Genomic DNA, 9551 nt, shown 5'->3' with positions numbered 1-9551 from the left:
TGTGTCATTTGGCAAGAGGCAAGGAGCCCCCCAGGCACCAGATACACATCAGGGACAGCGCGTTCTGCTCTCTGGACGTCAGGATCTAAGAGAGAAACAGACTCTTTCCCTGCGTGCATCTGTTGCTTCATGGGAACCACTGGCCACCAGCAAGGGCCTAGCATTGCAAGTGTGCGTGGGCGAGTGACAAAGAAGATATCATCTGTGAGGCTGTGTGTGAGAGAGAGAAAGTGAGATAATATGACAAACATACAACAGAAGACAAAGGCACAAAACCCTGGAACAACATATTTTTAGATGGGGGGGGGGGGGGGGGGGGGGGGTCGGTGGACAAGCACATTTAAAAATTGGGGGTCCTTGACACGAAAATGTCTGAGAACCACTAGTTTAAACAACATTAGGAATAAAGCCCAAATGAGCAACTACACTTTTTGTTTTTTACAAGCGAAAGAAACCCCCAAAGTCGCTTACAATAAGCGGACATGGCAACCCTGCTCTCTACACTGTGGACAGACGGTCATTCCTAAGTGACGGATGGCTCCTGCCTTGCGTGACACACTTGTGGCCTGCTGTTTCATCGCTTCCCGGAAAGAAAAAAAAAAGAGAAAGAAAATAGCCTGGGGACTGCCACGGTGAACGCCAATAGCAACAAGCGAGACTCTCGGGTCTCGTCGTTCCGACAAGGTTCTTTTTTTTTTTTTTTACGAGTGTTACTGGTACACCGGGCGACCCGTCCGTGCCACCTCAAGCAATACAGAGCTCTGTTTTAAGAGCTGCTAAATACAAGATGTGGCCTGTCGGTTCGATGCCTTCCAAGAGAGCTTTACAAGTTGTCAGTGAAGAGAAGACAGTTAGAGGGAGAGGGAGAGAGAGAGAGAGAGAGAGAGAGAGAGAGAGAGAGAGAGAGAGAGAGAGAGGGGAGAAGTATGGTGAGTGAGTGGTGAGTGAGATAGTAAGTGAGCAATGGAGAAAAAGAGCAAAAGAGAAAGAGAGAAACCGAGTGAGAGTGTGAGTGAAAGACTAGTGTACTAGTGCTACAGTACTGTCTGGTCCAAAACTACTATTATACTCATCAGCGTAAAAAATACTAACAGCCGACACATGAAACGAAATGCAACATCCAGTAATGTTGCATCCAATCATGTACCTTTCGTCAGTACAAACCGTGTCATTTTTGGTCTGGTGAAAACACCAGACCACGCAGTGCCTTGGTCTCAAACTTTGCCTTAGCTCAGCAAAGAGAAAATGGCCCTCTCTTATCGTGTTCGTGATCGCTTGGTGGAGCCTGGCCCAAAAAAAGCAACAACAGGCACCAACACTCAAGGGGAACGCTCTTTTCTTTCCCCCTAGTTTCATTTTAATTAGGTAGAAAACAAACACGCTAGCTATTGCAAAATTACTAAAGCAAACTGCGTTACTCAACCGTAAGGCGATAGCCATAATTGTCCGAGCTTATAAAGACATGACAGGAAAGGCCAAAATTACACTTTGGGGGAAAAACCCGGTAACCCAACAGTTTGTGATAGGGCTTGCCAGGGAAAAGGCAGCTGTTAACATGCCAGGGTTTCTTCCCACAACTAGCTGTGAATGTGTTTATATGTGACGGTTGCTTGGCTTTCCCGCCAAAAACGGAGAAGTCTTGAGGACTCTACCACCTGTTGGTCTGGTGGGTGGGGTGAGGGTGAGCATGGGGGTGACCCCACAAGAGACTGTGTGTGTTTGTGGGTGGGTAGGGGGGGGAGCGGGGGCTGGTCAGTATAGCTCTGATCTTCAGATGCACATGTGCGTTTCCACCAGCCACGCCGTCCAGTACACTTTGACAGGTGGTGTCAAAGTTCCCCCTTTTTTTTCCCCGTTTGAAGACGCACTTTTTGAAACGTAAATCTGAAGCCTCGGCTTCCATGCAAAATCCCCACCACCTGACCTGACCCGGGGGACATTCTGGTCGAGGCTTTTCCACGGGGCCAGATGTTGTCGGGGAAGGAGTTCGTGGAAGGTAACATAGGTCTGTGTTATAGCGGGGTGCGCGACACAGGGCCGGGTTTAGTGTCAGAGGTCAAGTCAACAAGGGTCTAGGTCTCGAGTGTGCGGGGACTTTGTTCCCATTGCTCTACACAGGCCTGTGTGACCTTTAACCTTATACACCCCCCCGCCCCACGGCCCCCTTTCTTCATCAGCCGTATAGCCAGAACTTCTTCTCCAACGTCCAGGTGCTACGGAGTCCACAGTGCGTTTGGGAAATTGTGTTCCCTTTGTGTTCCCTTAGTCCAGTGGTTCTCAAACTTTTTCATGTCAAGGACCCCCAAATTGACACTTATTAGCCCACGGACCACCATTTGAAAAGATATGCCAGGGACCCCCATAAGAGACGATTTTAATTTCAAGGACCCCCAGTTGGACATGCATCATAGGCTATGGATCCCCATTTAAAGGCATTTCTATCTCTCGGACCCCAATTTTTATTGTAAAATCAATGTTAATTTGACTCTGAGAATGTACAAATGGAACCAAATAGACCTGTTAGGGTTCATTTGGTTCCTTTTGTACACTCTCAGAGTTACAGACCCATAAGGGTCCATTTGTTTCCTAACTATCCATCATTTAGCTGGGGACCCCCTGGAACTCCCTCAAGGACCCCTGGGGGTCCCCGGACCCCACTTTGAGAACCAATGACTTAGTCAAGTTAAAAAAGACACTTTTGGCTTATCGTGATTATTGTTTAATTCACCACTTAAGCCCTACAGTATACTTACTGTATACTGTACAACAAGCCAATGTACATGTTCGCAACACGTTGCAGTGCGACAATTGTGGCCATGCCTATAATGTCATGCCCAAAACAGGGAAGCAGGTTTAAAGTGTTTTTTAAAAAGCCCTAAATTGCAGGTAAACATCAAATCGTATATCGAAGTGAACTTCTCATATAACTAAAAGATTAGCAGAACCTCAAAAGGATGTTCCCCAACTGATGAATTAGACCCACGCATGTAGTTGTTTTGACGATAACCGAAGCGTGCACAAATGGCTTTTTTGTCAAATTAATCCAACAACAGTTTTGTTTAGAGCTTTATTATCCGTGCCTGTGAATACACATGGGCTGTGCCAAAGTATGTTGGTATTTCAAGCATTGGGGGATGAGGAAGCAACACTAAACCCTCTGGTTATTCAATCTGTCTGGCAGACGTCTGGGTGTCGGTACTGTTGTACCTGCCGAGACACGCGGCGTGGAGAGAACAGCGTCAAATCTTTGTTTCGCGGGTTAATCCATGTGATCGCGGGACAACACGGGCAATTGGCATCCAGTTGTCAGTCAATGCTGAATAAACTACTGGGTGGTTGGAAATGCTTATTTAACAAGGAGCGGGGCACGTCTATGTTAGCAATGAAAACGTACCAAGATCAGAGTGATGTTAGAGCCTCTCACTTGCACTCAAAACAAACAGGTTGTTACGACATTCGGTGTTTACTGCCAATGTCCACATTGTTCAGTAAACAACCCGCGACTGCCAGCCCAGGATGATGGCGGGGTGTTGGTGGGGAGTAAAGGGAGGGGGGAGGGGGGAGGGGAACCACCCTCACGCCCCACCCCCCCCAGCTCTCCTCCTCGAACCTGGCTTTCTTGAAGTTTTATGTGCAGGGGCTTGGGCCAGTTAAGAAGCAGTAAAAATGTCCTCAGATGTTGATGACTTTTCAAGCCTGTGCGGCTGAAGGCGTGACAGCCACCGCCTTGGGATTTGTAGTCCTTTGACAAGCGTTTTTTGCTCACTTTAACTGATTAGTGGTGCTTGCGTGTTTCGGCTCAGAAAGAAAGGGGACTCCTTTTTTTCTGGTCGCGTGAACTTTCAGAATTATTGGTACTTCTGTAGAGAAAGCGGGCGCAGCAACAGCTGAAAAGCTGAAGCTGTCAGTGGAGCGACCTCCAGGCTATACATCTCTAGATGACATCAGAGATTAGTGTCTTGATTCTCTGCCTTCTGACTTTTGGGAAGAGTTCCTTATGTTCGCAAACACTGGCGCAAAATCTCTTCTGCCACAGGAATAATATTTGTGAATTCTTAAATAGAGTGTTATTCCCCTTCGAGAGTTCCAGATTTCTCGTGCTGGTTTGGGCCGTGCACTTGATATATTACTCATATGAATTCAAAAAACTTACCTAACGCGGTCAGCTTGCGCAACACTTTCTCAGTTCCTCTATACTCTTCCAACAGCAATGATGTCTCGTGGACATTCTGAGACGCAAAAGCAAAATGTGGTTTGCGTTGCCCCGGCGCATGCTTGACCTGCCCTATGGCCTCAATTTGAATGTCTTTTATCGATGTTCATTGCGGTCCAAGGATGCCAGCGCTACGACAAACACTTGGACGCGCATAAAAGCCGGCGTGCAGCGGGAGAACTCGTATAATGTTGTCGGCGGGACCTTTCGCCGCTAAACCCATGTCTTTAATCTCGCCGGCTGTCTCCTGGGGCCGTAAAGCCGTGGCGGAGAGTGGCAGTGGCCACCGCCTGGGCACGAGGGAGCCTTGTGGAATTCACTTAACCCATTGAAACCATTATTGTTTTAGATGTTAGCATTGGGCTATTCAAGAATAACAGATATACAAGCTCGCAGCGCGGCACGAACTGAACATTTTAGAAAAATCTTGAAAGTGAAATTTTGATTAATTTTGACTTTTCTAACACAAATGTTCTCTTCTGGCGGTCCCAGGGGGCGCGGACAAATATATATAAATTTGGGGATCCTTGGCACGAAAAAGTTTGAGAACTACTGATTTAGAAGGCATTTGTAGAATCGGCCTCGGGTCTTGGGTTAACGGGTTAAGAGCTGCTGGGACCACAGTAAGGTAAGGGACTGGTTTTGAGCATGTGTGTGTGTGTGTGTGTGTGTGTGTGTGTGTGTGTATTTATGTGTGTGTGTGTTTCTGCGCTTCTGCGCGGTGGTGGTGCTGTGGGCGGTTGGAGGTACAAATAACACTCGCTATATTGTGTATAGACACCCGTCCACAGAGCCAGGCCTGATTGGAAGCAGACATGGCCCATACCGTCCCCCCCTCCCTCCCTCCACCAGCCCTCCCACCTCACTTCACTCCCCCTTTAGAAAACACCTGTATTTTATTGCAGTTACTCCATTTCAGACGTGACACCGACCCCCCCCTCCCCCCGGCCCGCTCCACCCCCACCCCCACCTTCAGCCACCCCGCCCGCCGCTGACCCCTGTCCTGACCCTGACACAGTGGAGACAGAGATATACAATATCGGCACCAAGATGGAGAAACACAGAGAAAATGGACATTTTGTTGGGGGGAGGGCGGGCGTGTGAGAATAAAGAGCGCAGAATGAACTCGATCGCAGAGAACGACAGAAAACGACAAGGGAGCCTCCAAAGAGACCCTTTAGTTCAGGGGGTCTTCAACGTTTGTCAGGCCAAGGACCCCCTATAGCGGAGAGAAGAGAGAGATCAGGAGCAGGGACCCCCACTACATATTGTCTAAAATTGTGCTGCAGATTAATAATGAATTGCATTTTTTATAGCGCTTTTCCAAGTACTCAAAGCGCTTTACAATGGTAATGATTAAACTTCTTCATAGATTTTATAGATAGCTGGATTCATGTAAATGCGTTTTTTCAGATAGTTAAGCTTTGAACCCTCAATATTTAGTCAACTTGACCGTACTTGGTCCGCTCTTTTTCCCTCTACACCGAAAATAGCCCATCTGCAAGCTCACAACGCCTCGCAGCGCGAGGCGTTGTGAGCTTGCAGATCGGCTATTTTTCGGCTAATGTCCCCCACCGCACAAAGATTTGGCGGACCCCCTGTAGCAAATCTGAGGACCCCTGCTTTAGTTAACCACTCGGGCCCTGTATACGATGAAGGACATGCCCAGGGAGGGGACGGCAGCGTTTTCCTTTTGCTGCGAATGCAGAAAAAAGGGTTGGGATCGTCTTGAAGGAAGGCGATGGCTGTTGTAAAAAGCTAACAGGTTCTCCACAGAGAAGGGAGGGATGCGGGGAGAGAGAGAGGCGGAGGAGAGTGAGTGAGGGAGAAGGTGAGGGGAAGAGACAGCTCCTCCAGGGTCGGGGGGATTGCTCTGATCAATCATGATGCCAGGCAGCCGCCCAGGTTGTAGGGGAACGTTTTCCACAGGGGGAACTTTAATTTCCGTCACATCTGGGCCTCATGAGAGAGGTGGGCGATAAACCTCTCTTTACCGCCCCGATCGCCGGGCTTTGATAAAAACAGATCGCGCGGCCCCCGGGGGCGCTCCCCCCCCCGTGTGTGTGTGTGTGTGTGTGTGTGTGTGTGTGAACGCAGCACTTCCAGGCATGAGGGGAGATGGAATATAGGTGTCCCCGCACACATTTCAATACTGTTCTCTGACAGGATAGCAGTATGAGAGAGACCTCTCTTAGCCCATTCAATCCGGGGAGGCATCTCTGTCATTTCAGATTCTTTGGGCTATTCAAAAATAGCAGATCTACAAGCTCATAGCGCGGCACTGAGTGCCGCGCTATGAGCTTGTAGATCTGCTATTTATGAAAAATCAGGCCTTAAAGGGTTAAGTTGTCTCTGATGTTGAAATTCTCTGCCGAGACAGATTGATTGTAAATGTCTCATTTATACTTGGTTCCACAACAAAGTATAACTCAGGCTTACGCCTCGCATCTGGGATAAAGGGCGGGCGATAAATCGACAAACCGCCGTGAACATTTGTTTAATTTTTTCAACCCATCGCATGAATAATAGCTGCATAGTTTTACATCATAGCAAATCAAAGACGGGCAACAACAGTGGCATGGGATCATGCCACTGGGACCCTCCCGGTGTGTAATTACAGCCTGGGTCACCCCGCAAATGGAAAACTGAGTGGAAGCCAATGGGAAGAATCTCGCCGTGAAATTTCAACCTTCACGGCTATGAGTGTTGGCAGTTCTCACCATTGCTATTGTTTCGGACAGTTCTGGAACTAATCCCTCACCTTCATTAGAATCAAGGGGGATGAAGGAGGAAAGAGAGCAATGTGTCCCTCTGCTATTGATTTGCATATTTCACTCAGCATCAAGGACAGGAAACGGGTGTTGTTGTTACAAGCAGCCCATCAAGAGGAGGAAAATGCTCCCAGCCAGCGTGATATATATTTAAAATATTCACCGCAAATGTGAAACATTCCACTCGCGAAAACACAATTTTTTCCATGAGAGATATCTTGATCAGCCCGATAGCTGCACAAGTCTTGTGGCCATGCCTTGTGGAATGGCAGAACAGCTTCTCTTTATTTGCTTTGTTTCTAAGATACTGCGGGCCACTCCATTCAAAAAATGCAAGCATGTCCCTGTTTCGCCCTTTAAATTACCATACATAATCCAGTCAATTTACTGTAACTGTGAGAGTGTAGAAATTGACAAATAAGGGTCCATTTTACTATGTAAAACTACAGCTAAATGCATCCTATCCAATATTAAAATTGGCTTAAGGGAGGACCGGCCGGCCAGCCGGCGGGCGGACCTCTGACGTCACACTCATGTCACCATGACTCAGCCATAACCATATAAGGAGTTCCCAATGCAGCTACGCCCAAATATGAAGTGTGTTCTCTAACCGCGATGTGTCGTCATAGTATCAGGCTCAAATCAGTCAGCTCCATATATGGGCACAAAAGGGGGCATGTCCATATATGGGCATATAATGATGACATCAAGGATCTCCATATATGGACATAAAAGGGACAAGGACTGACTGATACAGAGATCTCCATATATGGTTATAACAGTCGGTTCGGCGGTGGGCGGTAGGTGTAAGGGCCGTGTAACGGTCCAAACTCTAGGGTCTAGAGGTGAGGGCTCTATTTTTCCATCTAAGGGTCTGTGTGTGTGTGTGTGTGTGTGTGTGTGTGTGTGTGTGTGTGTGTGTGTGTGTGTGTGTGTGTGTGTGTGTGTGTGTGTGTGTGTGTGTGTGTGTGTGTGGAGCTAATCTTGCAAACTGCTCGACCAGCGCCAAACTTTGTGTGCATAATACTGCCAGTAAGTAAGCCACAGAAGTAGATCCACCATTTTCTTTCCCTCACACGATATATACTTTTTTTTATTTTTATATTTAACTTAAATTTTACCATGGAAATCAAATAATAATAATAATATCTCAAATGTATATAACACTTGTCTAAGTACCCAAAGACGCTTTACATGGGCTGTGATCAGGCTGAAACCTTGCCCAAAGACATCCATCATAGATATGCCATAGTAGATGACTGACATCATAGATGTCACAGGCTGGATGCATGAGATCCACATTGGAGCCACATCATTTCTATGTAGATCCAGAGATCCACATCATTTATCTTTTAATAAAATGAAATGATATAAGCTTAATGATCAAAGCATGTATTATGGTTTGTAAATTCAGAAGCAAAGGCAGAATTGCACAGAGACTAACCTTTTCATTTTATGTTCTATATATAAACTTGTTGTCAGTGGGTTTGTTTGTCTGTATGGCCACATTATGCCCAAATATGGATACACACCTGCATGTATGGAGATCCCCACTAAAAGAGGATAACTTTAACATCCTTTAATGCTACTGGCAGGCTCACTGCAGCACACGGTACTGCACTGATCATAGAAGCTAATGGGACATTCTGGCAGTGATGTAAAGTAACGTGGTCCGCCCGCCCGCCTGCCGTCTGTCCGGCCAGTCCTCCCTTAAAAGAGTAGTAATTTACGATAATTTGGTGACCAGGTCATTAGTCAGTAGGAGACTCTGCAAGTCTCCTACTGGAACTCTGCCGGTCATCAAATGATTGGCTTCGGAATGCGACATAAACAAATTCAAGGCTTCATGGGGTGTGTAATTGATAGAAAATAACTAGCAACCCTATTTTTTGGTTAACTACTCCTTTAAGCCAATTTTGATATAGGATTTGATTCATATTTTACTCAAGTAAAAATATTAATGCGGGACTTTTACTTGTAACAGAGTATTTCTATGTTGTGGTATTGCTACTTTTACTGCTGAGTACTTCTTCCACCACTGCATTGTGGTGGCCTCGCCACATCAGTATGTGCGGTCCACACAATGTCACAAGTTTGAATCTGGGGGCGGGGTCCGCGTCAACCACATAATCGCAACTTTCCCAGTTCGATTCCAACGGGAGGGTTGAATGTCTTTACACCTCTCTGCTCTCAGCTTACAGTACTTTCTCTCTATAGTCTCGTGAAAATCGTATCGTGAACCTAGTATCGTGAATTGAGTGAATCGTTACATGCCTAATATATATATATATAAAGATACCTGACTCATCCCCTACGTATGTTTCATGTCACCAGTGGTGGGAAAAGTACTCAAATGTTTTACTTAAGTAAAAGTGCCAATACTGCAATGTAGAAATACTCTGTTACAAGTAAAAGTCCGGAATTTAAAAATGTACTTGAGTAAAAGTACAAGAGTATTGGCATCAAAATGTACTTAAAGTACCAAAAGTAAAAGTACTAAAATGTTTGAAAATAGCAGATCTACAAGCTCACAACGCGTCGCGATGCGACGCGTTGTGAGCTTGTAG

The 9551-nt window shown here is 46.4% G+C and overlaps 1 protein-coding gene across 1 annotated transcript in view; it reads right to left on the bottom strand.

Annotated features, from left to right (window-relative positions):
• Positions 1-9551, bottom strand: part of ntn2 (netrin 2) — a 51605-nt gene that overhangs the window by 19041 nt on the left and 23013 nt on the right. The gene's annotated exons all lie outside the window — the stretch shown is intronic.

This window comes from Gymnoscopelus microlampas (genome assembly GCF_963454915.1).
Source record: "Gymnoscopelus microlampas genome assembly, chromosome: 14".
NCBI lineage: Eukaryota > Metazoa > Chordata > Actinopteri > Myctophiformes > Myctophidae > Gymnoscopelus > Gymnoscopelus microlampas.
Note: the sequence above shows the minus strand (reverse complement) of the source record. Positions and strands in the feature narration are given on the sequence as shown.